The 27,475-nt window shown below is 40.9% G+C and overlaps 1 long non-coding RNA gene across 3 annotated transcripts in view; it reads right to left on the reverse strand.

Annotated features, from left to right (window-relative positions):
- LOC136018928 (uncharacterized) overlaps nucleotides 1–27,475 on the reverse strand; it is a 156,501-nt gene that overhangs the window by 27,757 nt on the left and 101,269 nt on the right. For 2 of the 3 annotated variants that reach the window (XR_010614668.1, XR_010614663.1), the window contains one exon: nucleotides 9,230–9,585. The exons of the other annotated variant lie outside the window; for it this stretch is intronic. This is a non-coding gene — a long non-coding RNA (uncharacterized LOC136018928). Of the gene's footprint in view, nucleotides 1–9,229; nucleotides 9,586–27,475 lie in introns of those variants that run through there. 3 annotated transcript variants of the gene reach the window in all.

The following is a 27,475-nucleotide window of genomic DNA, read 5'->3' on the forward strand; positions in this document are numbered from 1 at the left end:
TAATACCCAGTCATAAAAAACTTATCCCTAAACATGGGGGCAACTGTTCCTATTAGAAAGCTACAAGGACTTTTACAATTGTCTCATCTTGCTCTAGTTCACATATGTTTAGTTTCTCAGCTTTGTATTTTGTTAAAATAATTTGGTCAATATTTTTCTTATATTATCTTTACTTACAATGCAGAAACTGGAAGGCAATTCAACTAACATGCTCCTTTTCCCAGCCCTTACCTTTGTTCACGGAAATCTGTAGGTTTGGAAGTATCTGTGAGGACTATCTCTGCTGTGGAGTTGCTGCTAGAAGATCTGGTTTATGATATACATTCAAAGGACCCCCAAATCAGGTATGAGGCACAGTCCTGAATCTCTTTCTATATCAGTGCTGTGGTTTAAACCCATGCAGCAACCCAGAACAACGCAGCTGCTCACTCACTCATCCCCCTTACTGTCCCCCCCACTCCCGGAGGGATGGGGAAGAGAATCGAAAAAATGCAACTCCCATGGGTTGACATAAGAACAGCCCAGTAACTAAGGTATAACACAAATCACTGCTGCTACCACCAATGATAATAATGATAAGGGAAATGACAAGGGAAGAGAACACAACCGCTCGCCACCCACTGACTGATACCCAGCCCGACCCGAACAGTGATCTAACCCTTCTGGGTAGCTGCCCCCAGTTTATACACTGGGCATGACATGCTGTGGTATGGAATATCTCTTTGGCTAGTTTGGGTCAGGTGTCCTGTCTCTGCTTCCTCCTGGCTTCCCCTCCTCCTTGGCAGAGCATGAGACTCACAAAGTCCTTGGTCAGAGTAAACATTACTGAGCAACAACTAAAAACATTGGTGTTATCAGCATTGTTCTCAATCTGAGAGTCAAAAACACTGCACTGCACCAGCTACTAAGGAGAAAAATGACTGCTTCTGCTGAACCCAGGACAATCAGCAATCCAGACTGTCTTCAGCAATAAACCTAGACATTAAATCCAAAATACTAACATCAATAGTTATAGAGTTTCTAGCCTTAGGTGACACAACAAGGAACTTCTCAGCATTGCACATGTATACTGCAGGCCTCACTAGAGTAAAGACAGAGAAAATACTGCTAAAAAAACTCTTGTACAAGCCACAGTGCTTAATTTTTAGACTAGAACTCTACATATCTTTTAAGTTCCCATAAGGCGGATTGGTGGGAGATCTTAAGTTGATCTGGCCATGCTTCAGTTATCTAAAAGATGACATGTAGCACCATTTAAGATAGTAAAAATGCCCACACTCGGCTGGCAGACATGACAGAGTAGCAACCGGAGAACCTTGTCCTTTGAGTACTGCAGCTGGAGCCAGGCAGGACACTTTATGCATGTTTTGGGGGGAGGCAAACTCTTAAACTTTTAGTACGAGCAGTTTTAATTTGCTTTTGTGACTACACGAAGATACACATCATTCCTTGACTTCATTAAAGTTCTGCTTTGCTATCAGTCTGCCTTTTTATACTGCTCCAAGTTCCCTAGATCCTCACTGTCTATTGCAAAATAATGATTGGAGGGGATTGTCTCTAGGAAGGGAGAGTACCAGACAGTACCCATACCAAGTAAGTCATTTAACAATGAACTGTGACATCCTGTTGCTACCAGAGTCTCAAGCATTTTAGAAATCTCAGTGTCAATACCAAGGTCACCTGGAATTGCTGCCTTTTGGAACTGTCCTAACAGAAACCTTGGCTATGGTGGAAATGGTGGTGGTAAGAGGTAACCACTACATTCAAGCCTGTTACATCATACTGTTGACAGCTGGTCTTTCAGGTGTCTGGAGAAAACTATGAAACAAAGACACTTGTAAAAAAGGTTGATATTCTATCAACCCCTTTCTCCTCTATAGTTAACAAAATCGAATAGAATGTGGGAGAGCACACATGAAAGATGTTTTAGGGGAAAATGCCAAAAAATCTAGTACTGAATATACTGCTACCATTCAATAACCACGGCACTATAGCCTGGGTCAGCAGAGCTCAAAGCCTGCGGTATCAGTCGCCAGGCAAGAAGCACAGCGCTAAATTCAAGGCTTGCATTTCAGTTTAAAGTTTTACACATTATCCGCAAAGGAAAACAAAAGCAACACAGGGTCTCTCAGGAGGTACAGAAAATCTGTAAAAAAGAAAAAAAAAAAAAAAAAAGGTGAAGAAGTTGCCTGTATTCGTAAAAAACAAGGAAGAAACTGTTCAATGCAAGAAGGGAATCAGCTCAGTTTTTGCAGATTTCTTAATGGAGTAGGAGGTCACACTCTGCAATGCCCAGAGCACTACAGAAAAAACAACAGTTGCTTAGTTGCTTTTAAGGTTGACCTGTGGACATGCAGGGGAAAACATCAGCAGAAATGTTGTACTCCTGTTTAACAACTGAAAGTGAGAAACTGAGGTGACTAACTTGTGTTGGCTGGAGCTGCTGCAGTACGTTTTGCAGTGAAACAACTTCTCTCCCACCTTCAAATAGTTCTGTCACATTGGTATGATTATTGGATACTACAAATAGCAAACTGACATCATATGTAACACAGGAAATCATAGAAAAGGGGATAAATAGAGCTTTACAAAGCTGAAGAAATAATAACAGATTGCACAGACTAGCTTCTGTGTGACAAGCCAATGAAAAACAAAGCCTGAAACAAACCAGAGCCACAGCTGAAAACTATAGTTGATGTACTAACCTGAAAACTTTTAATAAAGTTAGGTATACACAAACATTTTTTTCAACATTAACTGTATCTATTTGGATCAAAGCTGATCAGAAGTTTTTTCTCACTTAGTTTCATGGATAATTGTAATTTTGTCAAAAGCAAAGCATTTGATAAACATGGATTGTAACAAAACCCAATGTTTTGAGAATATTTAGGTTTTAAGTCTCAAACGTCATTTTAGCTTTTTTTTTGGTGGGTATTTCATAGAATCATAGAATAGTTAGGGTTGGAAAGGACCTCAAGATCATCTAGTTCCAACCCCTCTGCCATGGGCAGGGACACCCCACACTAAACCATCCCACACAAGGCTTCATCCAACCTGGCCTTGAACACCGCCAGGGATGGAGCACTCACAACCTCCCTGGGCAACCGATTCCAGTGTCTCACCACCCTAACAGGAAAGAATTTCCTCCTTATATCCAATCTAAACTTCTCCTGTTTAAGTTTTAACCCGTTACCGCTTGTCCTGTCACTACAGTCCCTGACAAAGAGTCCCTCCCCAGCATCCCTATAGGCCCCCTTCAGATACTGGAAGGCTGCTATTAGGTCCCCACACAGCCTTCTCTTCTCCAGGCTGAACAGCCCCAACTTCCTCAGCCTGTCTTCATACGGGAGGTGCTCCAGTCCCCTGATCATCCTCGTGGCCCTCCTCTGGACTCGTTCCAGCAGTTCCATGTCCTTTTTATGTTGAGGACACCAGAACTGCACACAATACTCCAGGTGAGGTCTCACAAGAGCAGAGTAGAGGGGCAGGATCACCTCCTTCGACCTTTTGGTCACGCTCCTTTTGATGCAGCCCAGGATACGGTTGGCTTTCTGGGCTGCGAGCGCACACTGAAGCCGGCTCATGTTCATTTTCTCATCGACCAGCACCCCCAAGTCCTTCTCTGCATGGCCGCTCTGAATCTCTTCTTTGCCCAATCTTTAGCTGTGTCTGGCATTGCTCCGACCCAGGTGTAGGACCTTGCACTTGTCGTGGTTGAACTTCATAAAGTTGGCATCAGCCCATCTTACAAGCGTGCCAAGGTCCCTCTGGATGGCATCCCTTCCCTCCAGCGTATCAACCGGACCACACAGCTTGGTGTCATCGGCAGACTTGCTGAGGGCGCACTCAATCCCACTGTCCATGTCAGTGATGAAGATGTTAAACAAGACCGGTCCCAACACCGATCCCTGAGGGACACCACTCGTTACTGGTCTCCAGCCGGACATCGAGCCATTGACCACAACTCTTTGTGTGCGGCCATCCAGCCAGTTCTTTATCCACCGAGTGGTCCATCCATCAAATTGATATCTCTCCAATTTAGAGAGAAGGATGTCGTGTGGGACAGTGTCAAACGCTTTGCAGAAGTCCAGGTAGATGACATCAACTGCTTTACCCTTATCCATCAATTCTGTAGCCCCATCACAGAAGGCCACCAGATTGGTCAGGCAGGATTTCTCCTTAGTGAAGCCATGCTGGCTGTCACCAAGCACCTTGTTGTTTTTTTATGTGCCTTAGCACGCCTTCCAGGAGAATCTGTTCAAAGATTTTACCAGGCACAGAGGTGAGACTGACTGGTCTGTAATTCCCCGGGTCTTCCATTTTCCCCTTCTTGAAAATGGGGGTTATATTTCCCTTTTTCCAGTTGTTGGGAACTTCACCTGACTGCCATGATTTTTCAAATACAATGGCCAGTGGCTTAGCAACTTCATTCGCCAGCTCCTTCAGGACCCGCGGATGGATTCCATCAGGTCCCACGGACTTGTGCGCGTTCAGATTTTTAAGATGGTCTCAAACCAGATCCTCTCCCACAGTGGGCCCAAGGTCTTCATTCTCACAGTCCCTGCGTCTACCTTCTAAGAACTGGGTGGTGCAGTCAGAGCCTTTGCCAGTGAAGACCGAGGCGAAGAAGTCATTCAGAACCTCAGCCTTCTCCAAATCCTGTGTAGCCAGTTCTCCCAAAAGCTTCCTCAGGGGCCTATGTTGTCCCTAGTCTGTTTTTTGTTTGCTACGTAGCTGTAGAATCCCTTCCTGTTATCCTTAACATCCCTGGCTAGGTTTAATTCTAACTGGGCCTTAGCCTTCCTAACCTGGTCCTTAGCTTCCTGGACAACATCCCTGTACTCTACCCAAGCCGCCTGTCCTTGATTCCATTTTTTATAAGCCTCTTTTTTCCTTTGAATTATCCTCAGCAGCTCCTTATCCATCCAAGGAGGTCTCCTGGCACTTCTGCCGCACTTCCTTCTATTTCTCATCTGATCTCTTAATTTTGTATTTGGCTTGCTGAGTTCTCCTGTGGATGTAGCTATAATAGCTGTCCACATTCCCTGCTAGGTATGCTGTACAATGGTTTTCAGCTGTATCCACTCACTTTCTTCATTCCACTGTCCCACCATCCTCATCTGACCATCAGCACTCTAGAAATGCAGGAGTTTGCCAGGTCTAATACATCTTGTATCTCTAACAATGTTACACATATTATAGTGATACCACTGCAATCCCTTAATTAATTCCTTAAGGGCATCCTACTAATCATAGAATAATAGAACAGTTAGGGTTGGAAAGGACCTTAAGATCATCTAGTTCCAACCCCCCTACCATGGGCAGGAACACCCCACACTAAACCACGTTACCCAAGGCTCTGTCCAACCTGGCCTTGAACACTGCCAGGGATGGAGCGCTCACAGCTTCCCTGGGCAACCTATTCCAGTGCCTCACCACCCTAACAGGAAAGAGCTTCTTACTTATATCCAATCTAAACTTCCCCTGTTTAAGTTTTAACCCGTTACCCCTTGTCCTGTCACTACAGTCCCTAATGAAGAGTCCCTCCCCAGTATCCTTATAGGACCCTTCAGATACTGGAAGGCTGCTCCGAGGTCTCCACGCAGCCTTCTCTTCTCCAAGCTGAACAGCCCCAACTTCCTCAGCCTATCTTCATATGGGAGGTGCTCCAGTCCCCTGATCATCCTCGTGGCCTCCTCTGGACTTGTTCCAGCAGTTCCATGTCCTTTTTATGTTGAGGACACCAGAACTGCACACAATACTCCAGGTGAGGTCTCACGAGAGCAGAGTAGAGGGGCAGGATCACCTCCTTCGACCTGCTGGTTACGCTCCTTTTGATGCAGCCCAGGATACGGTAATGCCCTTAAGGAATTAATTACTCCATATTAGTCTTTACAGGACATATAGCAAGAAGTTGTCTCTTAAGGCTCAAGATAACAATCACTCCACAGTTCATACACCTTGTTTTACTTGTGAATGGTATAGAACTGATGATTCCACAAAGAGCAGATGGTGCTGCATCTATACTGGCTTACAAGTGCGCCCAAGGGCATGGCCCACAGCTACGGTTCTCACCAAGCACCTAAGCTGGGGGTCTGCAGAGCATGTCCCAACTCCTCATCATCCTGTGCAGCCAACTTTCTTCCCCTTTGCAACCGAGGTACAAAGAAGGGTTGGTTGCTTTGCACCATCCATCCCACTGTGGGAACAAAATGTGGCTAAGGACTCACCCAGGCTTGGGAGTGCAGCAGCAGTCACTGAGGTCAGATATAGCCTGTGCAATGACTGTGCCAAAGTTGCATATATATTTGCATGAAAGAGCAGAATTAAAGTTATGTAAGTTACCCTAATGATGCCATGTTTTTCTGCATGTTTTGTTTTGCAGGATTGCTTATAAGCTATGGAAGAAACAGCAAAGAATGAATGAAGTACTCGTGATATAGTCAGTAGAAAAGAAAAGGGAGATATGGACTATCAATAATTTATGCTGAAAGCTTTTGGATCAGGTATAATCTCATACAGCCACAGTGATGAATGTCATATTCCACTGCAAGAGAGTGTGCCAAGAGGCTGCCAAAGGTACGTATTAAACAGCAAAAATCACAAGGCACTGGATGAATCTGTGCCAATGGCCACAAAGTCTATGGCAGCCAGGCTTTCTTCATAGCAAGAGATGCCAGCTATACTTTGTGATGCAATCCGCTCTAATCGGGCTTTACATCAAGTTCAGTTTTAAATTCTCCCAGTCTAGTCCATTTATCACCATGTGACCTCATCCAAAAAGAATCCAAAAGCACACATCCAGCATTTGTTTTTGGCGTAGTTCTTGTCCCTTGATTTTTCTTTTCCCCTTCCAGAAGTTGCCAGCTAAGTGAATACTTGCAGTGTTTCTGTTCCATAAACGGTTTCACGCTTAGTAGCAGGCACCAAAAAGGTTCAGTTCTTGCTCTGATCCTGTGTTTATACTGAGCTGGAGGTGGTTTTAAGCCATCTTCCATATTTGGGTTCTACTCAAAGCTGAGTGACCTAAGGGCAATCTACTGATGCTCTGTCTCCTACTTCTACAGAGAGGCCCTTTTGAGCCTTGATCAAGTAAAGAACAGCCATAATACACTCTCCGCCCTGCAAGAATTACTGCAGAAACTCTGTCCTGTGTACAGACAGGATCTCTGCCCTATACCCGCACAGAGAGCCACAAAACAGCCTTACCATAACTGACAAGCCCAGGAAATATGAATGCGCAGAGGGAAAATCCTATTTTCCTATTTTCCTATTTTCCCTTCCATGCTTTTTGTATAATGGACTGGAGTGCCTGAAAAATGAAAGTGTCCCCTGGGGGCCCCTAGGACTTGGAGGCATCTGTAAGACTGCTCAGATTCATCACCATGCTAAAGGAATACCCTGATTCCTCAGGCTGCGTGTTTGCCTTTTGTTATGCCTTTTGTCAGTAATACCGTTCACACAACCGTGCCAAGCGGAGAGGGGTAGACCAACTGCATGACCAGCCCACTGTCCTGGCAGCCTCGTGGAAACAAGGGGTTGGGCTTCAAGAGGTTATGCCAATGAGTAGCAATACAAAACAAATGATAAATTGAGAAAACCTTCCTTAACGGATGCTTAGAAAAAAAAATAAGAAAAAGGAGAGGGGCCACTTGAGGCACCTAAAGCTGTTACTAATGACAAGAGAAGGGATTTCTGGTCAATCAACATCAAGGTCATAGTCTTGTGGAATAAATTTCATATACCATGAATAACTCACACAGGGTAGAAGGCATGTTTAGCATCAACTCTTGGCAAAGATTTGTTTGCTTAATGACTTTTCTCTTTTTTTTTCTTCAGGCCAGCCACCTTTGACTGGAAAGAGCTTGTTAAAAGAGCTAAATGTCACTGAAAATGTGCTGTTAATCCTGCTCATCAACAAAAGTTAACCACAAAGTGATAATAAAGAGCAAAAAAGAAAAGACGTGGCTCCAATCAGGATTATGCTTGGTAAGTGCAGAGACCCCCCATGCCTCTGTAACAGGCGGCTCTCATACTGTTTCTCCAAATATATGTCAGCATCCCTGATTTTGCAAAAGTGCTTTGATGTTCGTTTGTAGACGGATACACTGTACTTTTCCTTTGGCTTGTACAAACAAAGAGAGGCATTTTGGTTTTCTAGGCAAATGCTGTCAGATGTTTTATGTGCAGCAATGAAAATTCAGTAAATCTTTGATATTACAAGTCTTCCTTGCTTGAAACAAGCTTGGCCCAGCTACCGGTGGATGCAAATTAAAAACATGCAGGGTTTTTTTCTAGATAAAGAAGTTTGCAGATGTCCATAATGTTCTGAAGACCTCAGCATTCACTGACTTTAATGATCTCTGTGGAAGCTATTGAGAAGTGAGAGTTGGGGAAATGAGCACATTAAACTGGCCTTGAGCTCTTCCCTGATTCTGACCTTTCCTGCACACATCCCTCCTAACTCATCTCACTGATCAACAGTTATGAGCAAGTTATGAGCAACTATTCTCCTCTCAAGTGAAGTTTGCTGCTTCAATTTCATGCTGACAGTGTATGTGAGCCTTCAAAAGCTTGCTTGTTCCTCCAAGTGAGCTAGTTCAAACAAAACCAACAAAAGTTCACATCTAAGAACAGTCACTGCTCCCCCATCTGTGCTAACCTCCCTTTCCCCAGGGAAAAGCATCTTGCAATCTCCTCTTTCTATATATCAGTTTTAAGAACAACCAGTAACATTCTCAGGATGCCTGAAAAAGTTCCAACAGTAACCTTTACAAAATTGCAAAGTCTTTTAGCCTTGAAAGGAGTAAGTTTTTCATAGGTATACCAGTGGCCATTTTTTAAAGTTACTTCTACAAAAAGCAGTAACAGGATAAGCCTGAGGATCACTGCAACACAGATTTCCTTTTTCAAAGCCTTATTTTTTCAATTAATGGTTTTGCTGAAGCAGTTTCAGACTTGCTTTTTTTTCCGCTTATCAGATATTATAAATTAATATAGATAAGTATATTTACATATATTATAGATAAACCTATGTATAAAATAGTATAGATAGATACACAAGACCCTTAGCTTCAATCTCTAATATCTGAAGGTCATTCAGAGTTTTGCTGTACTTTTGTAATGTTTATGGGAATAGGAGTGCTTTTTTTTGGCCATTTCTGTTGTGTTTTCCTTGAGTGATGTGTATAATCCAGTTCCTTAACATCTTGGAAATGGCAGTATAGCTACATACATATGACAGTTGTGCGAGCTTTTAGATTTTTATTAGGGTTGGAGTAATTTTGAGACACCTTTACAGATCCACTAGCATTCTGGTTTACTTTCATTCTTTATGCTATCTGCTGCTTACTCCAGCAGTTGAAGACAGTGAAGCAAATACAACCATTTCTTTCTAGAAGAGTGCAGCAGCTTCGCATGTTCTGTGGCTTCAAAATATTTGGAAGAAACACGTGCAAGATTTATGAATTGTTTCAGAGCACTGCCTCCAAGGTGAAATGGAATGCATGAAGCTCCAGTGTGGTCCCCCAGGTGTTCCTCTTTCAGAAGCTATCAGAGCTTCCACAGCTCCTCAGTTTTAGAAGCCTACAAAATAGTTCAGAGTTTTACAAGCACTACACATGGTTTAACAGACTTCCTATACTACTGTTTTAAAGGTATTACTTCTGTTCTTGAAAGCATGAAAAAGTCAATTTTTTAAACCTCCCTGCTCCTGTTCAAATCAAGCAGAGATTTAATTTGTGTGCCTATAGGTGTGTTTGACCACTGCCCAGAAGCATCCAGCATTAATATAACCACAGCTAGCACCATTTGAAATTAACAATATTTGAAACTCCAGCAACACAATCTGGAAAGAGTACAACCTGTAGAATGTAAAGCAATGGTAATTCAACTTGTTATGAGTACAACAGCTGAGATTTCTGTTCTTTGTACTGGCTTCTCAGTGCAACCCCATACAGAGTCCAGTTTTAATGTCCATATTCCTAATTCTGCAGTCATCATGCAGGTGGTCCTGTTTCACTGACCAGTGTTTGACAGGCACATCATACTAGAATCATCATGCTGCTAACAAATAAAGTGAGCTTTGTCAGCATTTGGGATAGGATTGGAGAAATTATCTCAAAAAAAGGATCTAACTAAAATAATTTATCTTCCTCCATCCCCTTCAAAATAATTCTAGTCTGCACTGTTTCCAATAGTAAATGCAAAGCTCTTCCTGAATTTTTACAACCTTCAATAAATTATATAGATATACAAAAACTTCAGTAAATGAGCTCTTGTACTTCTGCAATTGCATTAGGGAAGAGAAAAAGGATGGAAGATAGGATTATTTCTTTTTTAAGTACATAGAAAATATAAAGTTAATCAATGAAGTGGAAGCAATATGAGTGTTTCCACAGAAATACAGATGATCTCAAGATCTGGGATGAGAACCAGTTGGGTTTGGATTTTGACTTTCCTACAAGCACTTATTCCAAAGCAAAACAGCATCTCAGCTTTGAAGAAGCTTCATTTCACACTTCTAATAAAGATGCCACGCTTTTTTCTTCTTTTATAGGTTAGATGCTATCCCTTAGCACATCAGTCTTCTCAAAAGGTCAGAATAAACAGTTATTACACACAGCGATTATTAGCCTCTCACTTTCATCTGAAATAATGAACAATGAAGAGCAGGAGACCCCTGTCAAAGGGCTATACACACTCAATTTCAAAAGGAAATTATGCTCTTGGCATAATATCAGTAGTTCTCTATGTTCTAACATCATTCTTACAGTTTTGCCATTCATGAAACAATTCAAAAATCTTTAAAATATAATTAATGAAATCACTCATCACCACTGTATCATCTCATCTTTTCACTTACTAAAACTGTATGTGTATGTGTACACCCCCTCAAATGTCCTTTTGCATGTGAGTACAGTTTCATCCGTATTGTTTTACATTTGAATATATATTGCTTTTAAATTCTAACATAGATGTGACTGAGAGGGTCTCTTGTAGCAGAGAAATTAGATTGTGAAGTCAAGTGAGAAATCCAGAAAATACAAAAACATTAAAATAGCATTTTCTATTCGGGGGGGGGGGGGAGGGGGGGGCAGAGTTTGCGCTTCTCTTTTTTGCTATGAACTCAGAGCAACTCTACTTAAGCTGATGAAGCTTAAGCAGTTTTAAAACATGGAACAGCCAGGATAACATGCCTCTTCTTCCTAGGAAGCAAGAATCAGCATTTTAAAGCACAGTTCTCTCTTTTCAGTGGTTCTGAGCATTTGTAGGTCTCTTGAATTCAGATGGACTGTCAAAGCTTAATAATCACGAGTACCAGGAAAAACACGTTTAAAGTAGGCTAATTCCGCCTTTAATGTACTTGAGATGTGCTGAGTACTCCTGGTTTCTGTAGAAACCTGTGGTAGCTCCAAGGTAATTATCATTTCACTTCTGTATTCCGGCACCTACTAGGAGGGGTGTTGTCCACTTTCTTCTACAACTTCTTGTTGTGCCCAAGAATTACAAAGTAAAAAAGGACATATGAAATCAGGACATCACATTGGTTGCACTTGCAAAGAACTCCCCCAAAGCTGTCTGATCAAAGAGCACATTTCATTTCTATAGTTCCAGCTAGGATCCACAAAATTCTTTCATGTGTTTTCCATGTGCAGACAACTGCTGACCCAAAATACCCAGCTGCATTTTGGTACACATCACAAAGAAGTTAAACTGAAGGAAGGGTGCAGACTTCCCCTCTGCTCTTCAGAGACATAGCTAACGACTCGACTTTTATGCTGCAATTCCTTGAGCAGTAGAATTAAATAAAACCCTCTACACCTTGGCAGCAGCACCAAAGCATAAATTTCTTAGTTTAGAGAGAGGATGTAGGGCGGACTTTATCACTACATGCTGTTCAACAGGAATAAAGTAGGTTGTTCTCCCTGCTCATCCACCTCTCTCTCATCAGATGTTTCTGCCAGGAAATACTTAAAGGGGGAACAGCTTTGCTTGCACACATGAAATGACCTTTAAACATGCAATTATACAGAATCATTTTTGCATGTAATAGACTGAATTACTCCTATAGCTACTGAAACCTGCAGGCAAATCTTACAAGTATTTTGCTACTCATGCCTTTCATGTTATCGCCAGTGTTGGTTAAATGGCTCACAAGGCACTGCAGAAATTCAGGAGAATTAGAGAGTAAATTACTATTTGATAATAGGGAGTGCTAGTCATCACATGACAAAGCTGGGTCACTTCACAATGTACAGTAAGTAATTTGCACTTCAGCAATCCGCTGCAACACCAAGACTCAAAGGGCTTTGCTCTACTGCTCTTAATACCCTTCATATCGTTAAGTCAAACATTCACATAAGGTATTTAGGACCTGCTTGCCAGATTGCAAAGGTAGATGTTGGTTTTGGCTCTTTTAACAGAACTAAGCCCTGAAGTTAAGCCAAGACCTGTAATCATTTGCCTTAGCTGAAACAAAAATAAACATACTCTGTACTGTATACACTTCTGAGGTAATTACTGCCATTAGATCACAGCCTGGAAATGAATTTTAAACCACGCAAAGAGACAGAATACAAAAACCCCCTATGTTAAAATCATGTTAAATGTCTGATTATAACATGCCAAAGCAACGAGGTCTCAACTGAAAGAAAGAACTTTAGCTCCAGCCCACCTTGTCAGACCCAGCCACTGCAACACACGTGGTGAAGTTAAACTGTCTCTTGGTAAGGGATGACCCACAGGCCCAGCAGGAATGGGTCAGCTTCCCCGCTGAAGGTAATACTACCTCTCGAAAAATAGACACTGTGTTCCTTTAGCATTGCTTAAAGTGTATATTGCATTCACCATGTGTTCCCCTCTGCATCCTTATATTTCTATTAACTGCCTGTCTCCACTGCCACATGTACACTTGCCAGCTAAGCACCACCCAGTCAAATCTCATTTCATCCAGTTAACTCTTCCAGACCTCAACGTGTCAAAGAGGGACACTTTGGTTTCTTTGTAAGGATCACTGGAAAAGGACATGATATACCGAGAGGGCAAGCAGATTCCAAGTTCTCAATCGGCTTGGTAGCTCATCACAGAAGCTTTCCTGTAATGTCATGGCACCTCCTCATTTCAACCCAGTTCAGTGTTGTCAAGGAGTCAAAAACCATGCTGCTCTCCTGCAGCCAACAAAGGCTGTTTGGCCTCAAGGCCCTGTGGAATATCCATAGGAGCTGGTGAGAGCTCTGAGCTCTGACTGCCCAAGGAGGGATCTTTCCTGCACTGGGACTTTCCTCCGAGCCTTCTGTTGACCGCATCACATACCAGTGGCAGCAGTCAGAACTTCACAGCAGTACACTACTAGAACCATGTGTAGTCCTGTCTCTTCAAGTCACACTTCTGCAACAACTGTGTCCTACAACCACATTTATGAATTGTTGCACTATTCTACCCTTTGAAGGCAATAAGCAACAGAAAAGCCTTGCTCTGGGGTCGTGCATGATGCACTGGGGAATGGAAGAGATTTATGCTCGACTTGGTTGCCATAAACACCCTGCATGGCCACGTCGGTGAGACTGGAACACTGTCAGCTGTGTTTGCCTTTCCCTGACCTTGCTGTTACTTTGAAGACATCACAGGCTGCTGCATACGGTGGCTTCAAGGTCCTTTGTTAAACTTACTGCCACTGACTCAGTGACAATGGCACGATGTCTTTAACTTCTGATTCAGAAAACAGTCATTCAAATAAAGGATACACTGACAGCCCATTAACTACAGCAAAGATTGTTGTTGCTGCTACAGTTTCAGAGAGACCTATTTAAAAATAGATTAGGGTTTTGGAAACCACTCAGCTTATTCTGCCTTTTTTTCCCTCTTCCCTGCAAGACAAGTTACCAAACCAAACCTGGCATTTGCTTCCTCCCTGATCTAGTTACAACTTCATTATAGCAATATAGGCCAGCAGCAAGTAACTTATTAAATAAATGCCATTTAAGTGCTTCTACCTGGATAACCAATTCAGATAACAGAGATAGAAAGAAGGAAGGGGCTGGCCTGTCTCTGTCCACTGTCTGCCGTCACTTGGGGCAGCAGGCCATTCTAGCTAGCCAGGCAAGGGTGAGCAGCATCTCCCAGTGCTGCAACAAGAGGAAAACTGATACAGCCTTTTCTAGGCTACACCAGCTCTTTACAACAACCACAAAAAATCTTCATCCTAATTACTCAGTCTTGGTCCTGCGCACTTTGACAGAAGTAGCTTTGTAGAAGATTCATTTATTTTTACTTTCTCAACATAACCAGCTTTCAACCCCTAAAATTATTTTAATCCCCCCTCCAATGTGACAGCAACACCCAGAGAGCTGGCCTGCTTGAAGAAGGAAGAGGGCAAAAGACTCAGCATACACAGTCTGACCCTTACAGCCTGTCACCAGAAGGGTGGTGCTGGCTTGGTGCTTAGGAAAATAGATGTTTATTTTACTCACCAGAAGAAAAATACCCAACCTTCTGAAGTAAATGCTCTACCTCAGGCGCTTAAAACAAACAAGGCCACTCATAACCACAATACTACAGGCTTCTGGGGATGGCATATCTCCTCTTGCTGTGGCTCCAACTGCATTTAAGAAACAGCTAAATATTTAAGGAACATAATGAGCAATTAGGACCCTAGTATTTGTCCACAAAACATCAAGAGACTTAGTACCTGACGATTCTTAACTACACAAATCATCACCGCCACCTTTCCCCACCCATCCTTATGGGAAGCTGCAACCAGCAGAACACAAAGGTTTGCAGAAAGCAGGTGAATGCTCCTGGTTATTTCAGTGATGTGGCCAGAGATGATTCAGCTCGACAGGATTGGCTTTTTGTTTTGGGGTTTTTTATTTAAGTTCTTTTTAACTCTGAGGGGGAGATATGCTTCACAAAGGGATTTGAAATAAAATAGTAGTGGGACCAAGAATATTTGACTCAGAATAAGTGTATGTATACATTGAAAAAAACCCCACATTTATGTTTACCATTTCTTCAGTGTCATTTGTTATGAAGAAATACTTAAATTCTGACATTGAACGGAATGAGATGAATGCTTAAAGTTCATGACACAAATCTTAAAACTACCAGGTTCAGACCCTTTTAGGGACAATGAGATTCAGAACATTCACAAGCAAGACCATTTAGCATGCTACTTGCACCATTTCAGAAGATCCCATCTTGGTTTCTCAGAAGTATTTATTTTTCTGCCCAAGATCACAAGCCTTAAGCATATAGAGTTATCCAAAGGAGAATACTTGCAAGAGTCATCAGATCTGAAATATGAAGTTTATCAATCTGTGGTCCATCATCAGCCCTCCCCATCTTCTTTCTTATAGCATTTCAGAAGTACAGCAAAAATTTCAGGGGTTTTATATTTTAAAAGCATCATTTGAGGTAGTCTTGTATTAACTTTGATGCGTGCCTCCTTCAGTGATGTAATATACTGAACATCTACTTCCTGACCCAGGAATTTTGCAGATTGCTGTATTATTACAAGAATGTTTACTTGCCATCTAACCTCTCTTTAAACCGAATGTGCAGTTAGCTTTTTCCCCTACAAAGAGAAATTGTTAAACAACTTTATCCACAGGCCTATAATCAACCCTTTAAATCAAACTTGAATAACAAACTTTCATTTATCAATTGATCCACTGTTTTTTGGGTTGCCCTTTTTACTCCCCCTTCACTTCTTTAGGTGCAGCAGATAAAAGACCCAGTTGTACTATCATAGCCCCTTGCTTTGTAACCAAACTCTGCATGAGAGAAACATTCCTCTTTTTTTGTGATGGGGAGAGAGGGAACAGAGAGAGTGTTAAGTTTTTCCCAGCCCTCATTTGCCTCCTCATCTTAAGCTTTGCTGTTGTTTTGAGGCTTTGGGAAGAGGGCGACAGTGGTGGTTGCTGTTCCTATAAAAATCTTTGAAAGTCATTGTGTAGGCAGGTCAAAGAGAAACCAAATTAAAAACTAACAACTTTTGAATTTCAGCAGCCAAAGTTAATGTTGACTAAGAACCAAAAAAGAAGGAGGGGGGAGGTAGAAAAAAAGTGGCCCTATGGAAAGCAAGGGCCAGCTGAGAGATCTAGAGGACGGCAGGCTCTGAAGGGGCAAAGCTGCTCCTTTTGATGTGGGAGGTCTGCAAGTAACCTACTGGGACACTCCCTGGGCTATCTCATTAACCATGTCACCAAAGCCCCCCAAGGTCCAGAGAATCATAACATTATCTCTGACATTACCACACAGATACAAGGTTCCTTAGGCAGTCTATAAACATGCCTGTACTAACCAATTCATCGTGGCTTGACACCCCTGCAAGGGCTGGATGCCCTTTAGTGAGCCACATGAATTGCCCCAGTCATTCATCAAAGTTTCTCAGAGTGCATTTCACACAGCATTAAATTTAATTAAAGCAACATTGACTGCATTGTAATCCTCTGGAGGCTCTTTGTCAGAAGGAGCTGGAACACTTTCTACTTAAATATCTATTGTTTAGGTGGGATTTTTTTTTTCCCCTTTCCGTTGTCTGAACCCAAGTGATTTGCTGCCTCTCCCTGTTTCTTATTTAAAAACTCGTATGTCATGAAAAAGTTCTGCCATATTCTGCAAACGGGAGCCCCAGCCAAGCAGTTCAGCTCCTATGCACTTGTCTGCAGATGCTGAAAAATACTGAAGATTGTTTTAAAACTAACCAACATGTAAAATGACAACCTTCAATACACACAAAAGAAGATTAGTAGCAGAAAGGAAGCATCCAGTAAAAGCTGCCTATATCTCAGCACACATCCTTTCTGCTTTGGTGCATCAGACATGAGCCGCTATCACCATCCATTGGTGCCGTGGCATTGTGCATTGGTGGCTCCAGATGCACTTAGTGCTCCACAGCCCAGGCAACCCTTGTCAAGACTGGTGGTTACACAGAGCACCATATCAAGCAGTTTGCATTCATCTTGGTAGAGAAAGCATCAGGAAGAAAGCAACTCTTTAGGTCTCTTTTTCTAAGTCTGTTCATCCACACCAGAATTCCACTGGTTTCATTTAACTTGTATTTTGTGGTCCTCTCCTAGATCAGCATCAAAACCAAGTTTGTTTCTATCCTGCTAGTAGCCTCTGGGGCCTTTCTGCCTGTCACCAGCAGTTCAAAAGCCACACTCTTCAGTTTTTGGGGGAAATGTTTGCCTAGCAGTAGTGTATCCCAACACTGCATTGCAGTGAAAACTGGGATGGAAACACTACACAAGTGGGGACAGCTGCTGTGCCCATTTTTCCTGCTCTTGGCCCGGAGCAGTTTTTAAGAACTATTTCTCTGTATGCAGAAGACAGAGTGAGATCACACACCTTTCATGAACTACAAAGGTGAAACCATTCTTCACTGTTCCAAAAAGTGAAAACATTCTTCAGTGTTCCAAAAATTAACTGCAGAATAGAACAGGAAACTTTACCCTTTAACACAGTCCTACATTACCTGCAATAAGATTTTGTGGTTAAACCACTGATTTTGCTTCTCTACTACCTCCTCCCTCACACATAATTTAGTTTGCTTCTGTTGTGGTGGTGGTTTGTTTTGCCCATTACCGAGACTTTCTACATGATACAGACAACCTCTGAATCTCTTACGGATATGCTAGAAGTAGCATGCTCCTTGCTTTATTCCTACATGCAATCCCTCTGAAAAGTTAAACTTCTTATTGCACTGGTGTCCTGGGAGTTTCAGTTCTTTGTATTTCTTTGCGATTTTCATGAGAGCAGAATAGAAAGCACTCACGTTGCCATCATTCACAGTCATCAAAAAAAAGTCAAGTATAGTTTTGTATTTCTCCAAAGAAAAGCTAGCAAGCAGTTCTGCCCAGAAAGGGACCTGCTTAGGCCTCAAGGTTTCAAAGGACCTGACAGGGGGGTCTTAGGAGAAATTCTGAGTTATGCTCGGCCAAGATCAATGTTATTGTTTATCTCTGAGAAGTATTTATTTCCAGTTCTCCGCAATTCTCATGGCTGCTCATGTGAGATCCTCTGCTGCCATGCCATCATGGAAATGGTTCCATAAAATAACAGGAGGTGCTGAAAAATCAGACCATTTTCTTTACAGGACTCACCCATCTATACCACAAATGCATGGACTACAATGTTCCATCATGCCTACCATCTCAGAACTATTTCCTTATTGCTTGCTAGGTCTAAGATTCAAGAGAAGATTCAAAAAGCACTGCACTGGTCCCAAGCCTCAGGACACACCCTTCACCTAGGTAAAAGTCCACACATAGTTATGTAGAAGTAATAGGAATTCAAGAGCAAAATTGCTGTTTCAAAGCTATAGGCTGAAAGTTATTACAAATCTTCAGCTGAAGATGCCTAACAGAAGGCACAGAGAATCTAGTCTGTTAGCAGCTCTGGAAGAAACAGCCTCTGCTTTTTATATCCTCATAACTCTGCCCTATAGCAAAAAGCAGCAGCACAGCTTGGATAGACATAATCGGATTAATTCAACCAATCCAATTTTAGCGGAGTGCAAACGCTACCTTGCCATTTTCCATACACACTCACTGATAAGAGAACAGTACTAATATAGCACACTAGTAGCTAAATCCTTACAGAAAATGTTTTTCAAAGCCAATATTTTTGCTTTAGAGAAAGACACAATTGAAGAAAGAAATACTCTTCATTTTTATTACTTTCACGTGAATTTCGCCTTGTGCTACTTGCATGGGTCAAAGCTAAATATGGACCTGATATAAAGGTACAATTCCTTTATGAATCACGCACAGAGGCCATCAGATAGCTGTTAGTGCTGCACTGGGATTCTGCCATCTGCGGAGTGCAGGATTAATTATGCATGGCACACTAATTTCACTACTGTAATTGCACATATATTTACACCCCCCCATCACAGCCTCAATGGTAAAACTTGTGCATAACATTAGACAATCTCCTGCTGGCTTCAAAATAAAAACTAACTTTATTCTATTCTCCCTTGGTATTTACTTCAGTTTCCCTTTCAAGCTTCTCAAACGCACAATAAGCTTTTGATTATCAGGGTCTTAAGTGCTCCACTGGACACCCAGTGTGTATTTATGAATGGAATTAATAAAGAAGCAATTCGACTCCATCAAGGGACCATTTGCAGCTACTCTTAAGTGTCACTGAGCAACACAAGTAGAAATTGAAAAGAGCTAGAGATCTCTGGCCTTCAGTTTTTACATTTCTTTAGTCACACCCAGAAAAGGCTTACAAACTCATGTTTGTCATTTTGGGATCTCTGTACAGCCAACTCATTTACTGAACCAAAACAAAATACTAGAGGGCTGTATACATGAGCAGTTCAAACTATAAAACTACTTGCCTTGCTAAAGAAAGCCATTAATATTACTGCTATTTAGAACAAACAATCTTGGTTTAGGTTTCCCCCCCTCCTCCACATAGATTTTCAAGTTACATTTTTACCGTTTTTGTTGCAATTGTCAGTGAATTCTCATAGAAACACTTGAAGCCCAGATTGCAGGTTCCTTATCTAAGACTCATCTCAATCACCTCCCTGCTTCTTTTCCAGAAAAGGTTAAAGTACAAAAGGCTCATCATGACAGTCTCATGCATCAGGTGTTGAGTACAACCAAATTATTTCTAGTGCAGTTCTTGCCCCAGCTACCACACTTTAAATGACACTACACACGGAAAAGCAGAAAGACAGTAAAACTCTTTTGTTCTAAAAGCAAACAAAACCAATCTCGCCAGGAAGTGAGGCTCCGGCAAGCAACCATGGTACAGTCTTGAAAATGGGTAAATACTCCATTGTAAAACTCTCCCTTCTCTGCGTTGTGACAACAGTTTGCACTCAGCAGCTGCCACAGCACCAGCAGCTGGAAGGAAAAACAGGGGTATGGCAAACCATCAGCTGATGGCAAACTTCCTCAGATTTTAGCCTAAATCCTTTTCTTTACCACTTTATAAGTGAGGCCACCTCTAGGAGAACAAATAAGCAGTTTTACACCTGTCACCATCTAGGCATCTGCATCCTTCGAGGCATCCAGCTTTAGAAACTTAATGTTTCTTTGCATTAATTTCAATGTCACAGCTAAAGAAGAATTCTGCCTTAGGAAAGATGCCACAACATGTGATGTGGAAAGACTAATAAAAACATGGTACATCTTTATTCAACACCTTCAAACTGAGAAGGACATTCTCTAACACAAGAACCAAGTTCAGACCTTCCCCTACTTTTACCACCTAGGGAAATCCCATTCAATTTGCTAAACCTACCTTGTCTGAAAAAGTAAAACATGTGTCCAGTAAGTCCATCTTCTGCATCAAAGTCATGATAATACACTAGATGCTCTCCCGACAAATCCCCCATGCTGTGCAGCCACAGCAACATTGCTACCTCCTGACTCATTGTAAATGCCCAGACTGGGCAAACAAGACGACTAACAGTTATTCAGGCAAATTTGGGCCACCATGATGGGAAAGGTGCAAAGGGAAAACATTATGACCAGAGTTCTTTTGAAACAACCTGACAGTTGACAGATGAGCATCCATAAAATTGACAAAGGCTCCCTGTGTAAAGCCCCTTGCTACCAACATCTTCTCCCTGGGAAACTAATTACCCCATACTGTCAGTGAAAATACTATTTTTCTGGTAATCATTTTCCATTTTAAGTGACAAAGTGACTATGAGAAGTCCCCCCCCGCCTCTCATTTTTTGCCATACTTGAGTAAAACCACCATGCAATCTTGCTCACACGATTTTAGCTCATGGACAAGGAACATGTTTTTATGATGCTGGTTTCTACTTGCTCTTTGCAGTGTGTGTACTCGGAAAGGCAATGAAGACAGCAGTTTACCTCCAGGCTGCTGCAGCAGTAGTGAAAGAGGAATAACAGTTGTTGGATGGAAGCTGGTAAAGGCAAAGGGCTATCTATCAAAAGGCATTTTTAACACATGTTGGATAGTGAGGCCTTTTTCCTCAAGTGAGGAAATGCTTTTGATTAAATTTACAATTCATGTGTGAATAGGCTGAGAAGGTTTTAAGCCAGACCCCAGATTTAGTTAATCCCAATCTAGGCAGTTTTAAAACCCAAACCCACACCAAACTTTGAAGTGCTGCTTGACTTTTATATGTGCGCTTATTTACATGCTGTGAGATTTGCAAAGCTTGAAAACTGGATTTGGCTCCAAAAAGTGTTCTTAGGACAAAGAGAATAAAATTCAGTTTTTGTTGATTTGGTGATTTTTTTCGTTTGGTTGGTTGTTTTTTTGTTTTGTTTTTGTTTTGTGTGTTTGTGTTTTGGGGGCTGTTGTGGTGATGGTTATTTTTTGGTTTTTTGTTTTGTTTTTTTAATAACCCTAACAAATTCTGAAGTTTAAGCCTCGGACCATTTTTACATTCGTTAGTGTTAGAAGAAAATAAAGTCTGTTCTTCACAAAAGAAAATTATTTTATTACCCAAAACGGTCTGCCCAGCTCAAGCTTTTAGCACTAAGCATGAGGTTATCACAGGAAAAATGGGTTAATACAATAATCTAGCATCTAGCCAAAGACTAGTTTCCTAATCTGAACTGACAATCCATTCAGCATTAGGTCTCCTGACAAAACCAATGAAAACAAGAAATAAGGTGTCCTTCAGCTAAATGCAAAGAGGGATTATGCTCAGCCACAGAATCCCACATTCAAGAATTACAGAAACTGTAACGGACTAGCTCAGCCTATGTGTCCTATCCAGACCTGAAGACTATGCTGCTGCTCTGGCTTCAGAAAACATACTCTCACTCCCAGTAAGTCATAGCTGCTGCTGCACTAACCACCACCTAACTCTCCCCGTCCTGCAGGACCGAGGAGCAGGTAGGACAGGCAAACTGAAGTGGCTGACCAACCCCGAAAGGAAATGCTTCTGGAGAGAAGTAGCACCTTTTACCATACTTACTGATAGGCCATAAGGATCTAAGTACACATAATTAATTCTATTACTCCAACTAATAACTGATAATCCCTCTCTGCCAATCTTACTTTGATATTTAGATACACACACAGGGCTATTTAAAGAGGCATGCTCGTTTGCCACTGGCAATTAAATTACCAGTGTCAGCAAGCAGTTCAGTCTGGTTAGAAAGGGCCAAGGTCAGAGGAAGCCTTCCAATGATTGAGTTCAATTAAAAAATCTAGTTCTCTCAAAGAGCATGACTGAGGCTTTCATGTTGTCAGCATAATGTGATAGTCTGGGATCTCCTGATTGTTGCATTTCATGTTCAAGTTGTTGTCAGCTTCCCCTGGGTAACATTATTACCTCCAGTAAATATTTTCACATGATCTACTAAAGATGAAAGCCTCTGTTTTCCTGTATAATTTTTTCTACATTGCAGAGCACATTGAAAAAAAATCACTGTTTTTACCACCTCTGGGAAAAAGCCTTATTTCTTGCTCAAGCTTCATTCAGTGGGGAACAATGAAGAAGGAAAAGAGAAGAGCTTCTCTGTTCATTTCATTCTGGGCCATCTTTGCATGAGTCAGGATGCAAAGTAACTCAAATAGTAAATGCCACACAACTGTGTACCACAGCATGTGAAATAATCAGCTCTGATATTTTTGGGGCGGACTTATTTTTAGTGGGGGAAATATCTGCTTTTCAGTTTCTTATGAAATGGTGTTGCTAAAGTACAAGGATTTACTTTGTGTTGATTATGAAAAAGCTAAAAAAATTACAAAGAAATGCTCATTTGAAACATCTCACCCATGAAAGTAAAGACAAGACACAGGTTACTTTAATATGCCATACAGTATGTAAGAACATCCGCCATAGGAAAGAGAACCTGTTTAGATAGACAAATTAAAACTCAGTCATTTAAATCGCATTATTTATTCACCTCTCCAGCTATAGCATCTCCTTCTGAGGAAACTTCAGTGGCCTCTAACTTCAGTCCTGCTCCAAGACCTCACATCTACACGTGGCAATCCATTCTTTAAACTCACCACTTGACAAACATTCTGGATCTGAGAGCACTAACCTTGCTTCAGTGTCAGGAGCTAGCTGATGGACACTACAGTAAGGAATTTAATCAAAATTAAGTATTACATGGACTCTGCTCTGTTAAAGAAAGATCACCCAGATAACTGCAATGTGAAAACCAAATCTGATCCTCTGCATATGCGTAAGTCAGCCAAGAGCGGGATGAAGCCACTAAGTCAAGCAACTGAAGAATTGGTCTGAAGCCCCCTTATGGACTTTGAAAGGTTAAAGAAACCCACCAATGCCCAAAAGATTCATTAAGGTTCCAAGGACACGTTTGTAGTCTTTCATGAAAACTACTACTGCATTTATTTGATATGCCATTTGTTCAAAAAGGGGTACAGAGTAATTCAACCCAAGGGCAATGAAGGTTTTCAGCCACACAATACTATGTCTGCTGCAACAAGAATTACTCAACTGGAAGGAGTGCCTAATCTTCTCTTAATTTGGATGCACAAAGGTAGAAATCCAGAAATACATCTTGGAGCTCCAACTAGGTAAATAATTCAAAATGCTTCCTACAGTTACTCATATGATCTTAAACTAGAAAACACAAACAACTATTGCAGGCATACTTAAAATTATTTTTCATTTGTTTCAACAAAAAAACCCGACAAAAAACAGCTTTTACACCTTCTCTTCATAAATGAAATATTAACTTAAAATTTATTTTCACTGAGAATTTAATTGAGAAACTGAATTTTAGGACTTAAGTTTCTCCATTTACAAAAGATGAACAGTATCATGTGCCTTACAAAACCAATAAAAGGAAGGTCAGATTGAATGAGGTTTTCAGTATGAGATACCATGTTGCACTGTGCTTCTGCTAAAACCAGACGGTATTAGTCCCAGCTTCAGTAAAATTTTTCACTTCAGTAGTGAGAGCATTTCCCACATTGCTTAAAGTATCCCCAAACTTCAAAGGGGAAAAAATAAAATAAAATAATAAAATAATAATCAGTGGAGACTTATTTCCTGCAGCCTGGACTGTAAAAATGGTGCCTTTTCTTAGTCTGGTAGTTTGCCACCTGAGTAAAAAGCGCTACAAATCACTTTTTACAAGGCATTTGGTATAACTACCTTTAAGAGCAGTCAAAGGAAGTACAGTACAGAGACCTTTTATCAGCCATACTGTACTTTATTTAAGCAGCAACATGTTTAAGTGGAAGTTAAGATTACATACTGGAAAGTATACACACGATACTCTTTAAGTCTTCTGTGTCAATGAAAATGAGTCAAAAGTCCGGTGAATGAAGAAACCTGCCTTCTTTTAACGAGTGGTATTTCTAGCTAGGCTAAAAGGTTAATTACAGCTTCTGCTATTCTTCATAGTACATGGGAGGTCAGAAGATTGAGCACAACAGCGAGACTTACCCTCAACAAAATAATGTCTATGATACAGTTATCAGGGGCAAAAATATCTTCAAAGTACAGGTGAATCACTGTCACATATTTAAAAGTAAATAATCCTACCTACAGCCATTGCAAGGGCCATTGCAGAAAACACTACACCAATTTTAGTGAATACTGGTCAGAAAATTTTGTCAGTGTTACCTGCAATTTAGCCAGGCTAAAAATTCCAATATTAAACAGAACAGTTTTTACCTTCTCACATATGTCAAATCCATCTTTTACCCACTTTTCAATGAATCATGACTGTACTAGAATTACCATTTATTAGAATAAAGCTCTTCAGGGAGTAAGAGACATGAAACTTGAGCTCAAGGCAAGGTTTAAAACTCTCTTTTTGTTAAACAGTGATGCATGACTGTACAGGTAAGTTTTGCAAAAAGTCAAGATAAGTTTCTTTTTGTCAGAAGGCCTGACCTGTTCGAAGTCCATGTCCTGTTTACACAAAATTGATTTGAAATTTTACAGCTATAGTAAACGGTATAGATCCCAGTGACCGGAAAGCAAAATTATTACTTTTCTTTTTTCCTATGATGGAAAAAAGATTCACATATATCATTAATGAAAATGCAATGGGAAATTAAAAGAGAGAGATTAACTTACCAGACTGCGAACTTAACAACTGGGCAGTATAGTTCTGCAACAGGTCATGGTCTCAAGAAAACCAGCTAATTAACTTACTTGGCAAAGGGCCAAGTAAAACGACTTTAATCCTTTGGAATTTGATAATCTGACCTATAATCACAAAGGCAAAATCTGTACGTAGAATTTCCACAATTCTGGTTACATGGACCCTTATCCTAGCACAATGGGGAACTACAAAAAGCTGGTCCACAGCCCAAAGCTGAATGTTTAATTATGCCTTCAGTGTATGTCTAGGAGACTGGATCTGTTCCAAGAAAAAGTGACCCTCTCTTAGGGAGGAACAAGAAAAATGAATCCCCAAGCCTCGGCAGAAGTTAAACATGTATTTCTGAAAGGTGCCACAGCAAGATTTGGAAACTCTTTGAAACCATTTTAAACACCATCCATGGCCTAGAATTTGGGGTCTCCAAAGCAGATGGCTCTCAGTAGCCCTTGCACAATAAATAAAACCAGGCTTTTTTTTACAGTAGAAAAAACCCAACAAAACCCTGGTTAAGGCTGCATTAAGGAAGTCCTTAGATGAAAGTCTCCATTCTAGGGGAAAAAAAAAAAGAAGTCAAGCTATGTAAATTTTGTCAAATGAAACATAAACATAAGAACTAAAGTTGACTTAAACAACCTCGCATGACAAGCGATGGAATAAAACTTTTGAACGTTAATTTAGTTAAAATGACTCCATGTAACATACTTTTAATGCCTGGGCTTACTTTCTGTGCTGCTAATAATAGCTTGCATGCATAAACCTGGCAATGCAAATTAAATAGAAGGTTACTAGTGAGGCAGAGGGGCTAACAATCTGACATGCAATAACTAGAAAGTTCATGACAGTCCTGGAGAGGAAGTTTTTAACACCCATTATTTTCTCACCATCCAGCTTAATTCTGGAGACCCCATTCAGTCTTTAGGTAGCTCAACATTCCCCTTATTGCTTATAACACTAATGTGGAAGTTATGATATCAGACACTCAGGCTGCTGGCCCTCACAGAGTTTGTAGCCCTATAAAAAAAATTAAAAAAATCACATTTCAGAGATCAGAACAAAGTTTTCTTGTTTTTTAACACAGACAAAATGAGCTGGTGGTGGTACTGAAGAAGCTATTTCTGTGCTCTTTGCTGTTGTAAATTCCAGAAAGCAACAGTCGAGTTCACAGCACCTATGAATGGGATACTTCTACACTCATAGCTGCTGTAATCCCCATAGAGCCAGAAAGAGATTATATTACAAAGGGCAATGAACTACTATAGCAATTGCTAGTACAAACTCCATAGAGAAGACAGAGTTCATAATGTTGCTGAACTGGTGCCCTCTGAAAGTCACACTCTTAATTCCAATGTTATTTAGTAAATGTTAATTATTTCCAAGTCATAGAAATCTCTTTCAATGCATATCAGATCAGATCACCATAGCAATTATTTAAGACCTCAACTGTAGAGTCCCTAGCCTTTATTCCATAAAACACATTTCCATGCACTTTAAACACTATTTTAAAAACTTCAAGGTCAGTTCTCTTTATCTGCCATGGTCCAATTGCTGCTGCTGCAGTAAAAGACATCACAGCTATCCAAAATAGCAAATATGAGATTTGCATGTTCATGATATCGTTGGCTGTTAGAAGCCCTAAGTGTGACCCTGAAGGCAAGTTCTGGTATGCAGGTAATGAAGGTGACAGTGGTTTTCAAATATAATCTCTTCAACGGAGAAACCAACATTTCATTACCCAGGCAATAAACAGTTTGTTTGTATTTACTCATTACAGCACATTCCCCAAAGGTAACTCAGCATTCACTCATATTCTGTCTCTCCAGCAGCAATCAGAACATGCCTAGGGAAGGCCTATGGCACGTAATCAACCCTAGAAAGTCTTTAACAATAAAGTATTACTGCAGTGTATTCTTTTTAGTTTATATGCCTAAGGTCACATGAGAAGTACAGGTGACATAAACATCACAAAGAGAGGTAAACACAAAGCATGATAGGTAAATTATGACCCTCAGTGATTGAAAAGACTCCTCACATGATGTACAAATACATGTCTGCATTTCCTTCTATGCTACTCATATACATACATATATATATACGCACACACATATAACAGGGCCAAGAAACTGGATGAGTTTGAAAGCATCTTACACACATTGTGGATTCCTCCTTATCCAGTATGCATTTTTGGTTATTATGGCATTAGCAGTAATAGTACCTTTGTGCATAAGTCAGATGTGTCCACCCCATTGCTGACTCAAAAGCACATGGAATAAGTTAACTGGAACCCTAAAATCCAACTACTGTGGATGAGGGACAAGGAAGACATTTTGTGAGCATCTGATCCTTCAACTGAAGTCCTCAAGTGGTACCCAGGTGATGGCTTTTGCATCAAACATGCAAAAATCATCATTTGACATAATTCACTTTGTTCC

This window comes from Lathamus discolor, chromosome 1 (assembly GCF_037157495.1).
Source record: "Lathamus discolor isolate bLatDis1 chromosome 1, bLatDis1.hap1, whole genome shotgun sequence".
Lineage (NCBI taxonomy): Eukaryota > Metazoa > Chordata > Aves > Psittaciformes > Psittacidae > Lathamus > Lathamus discolor.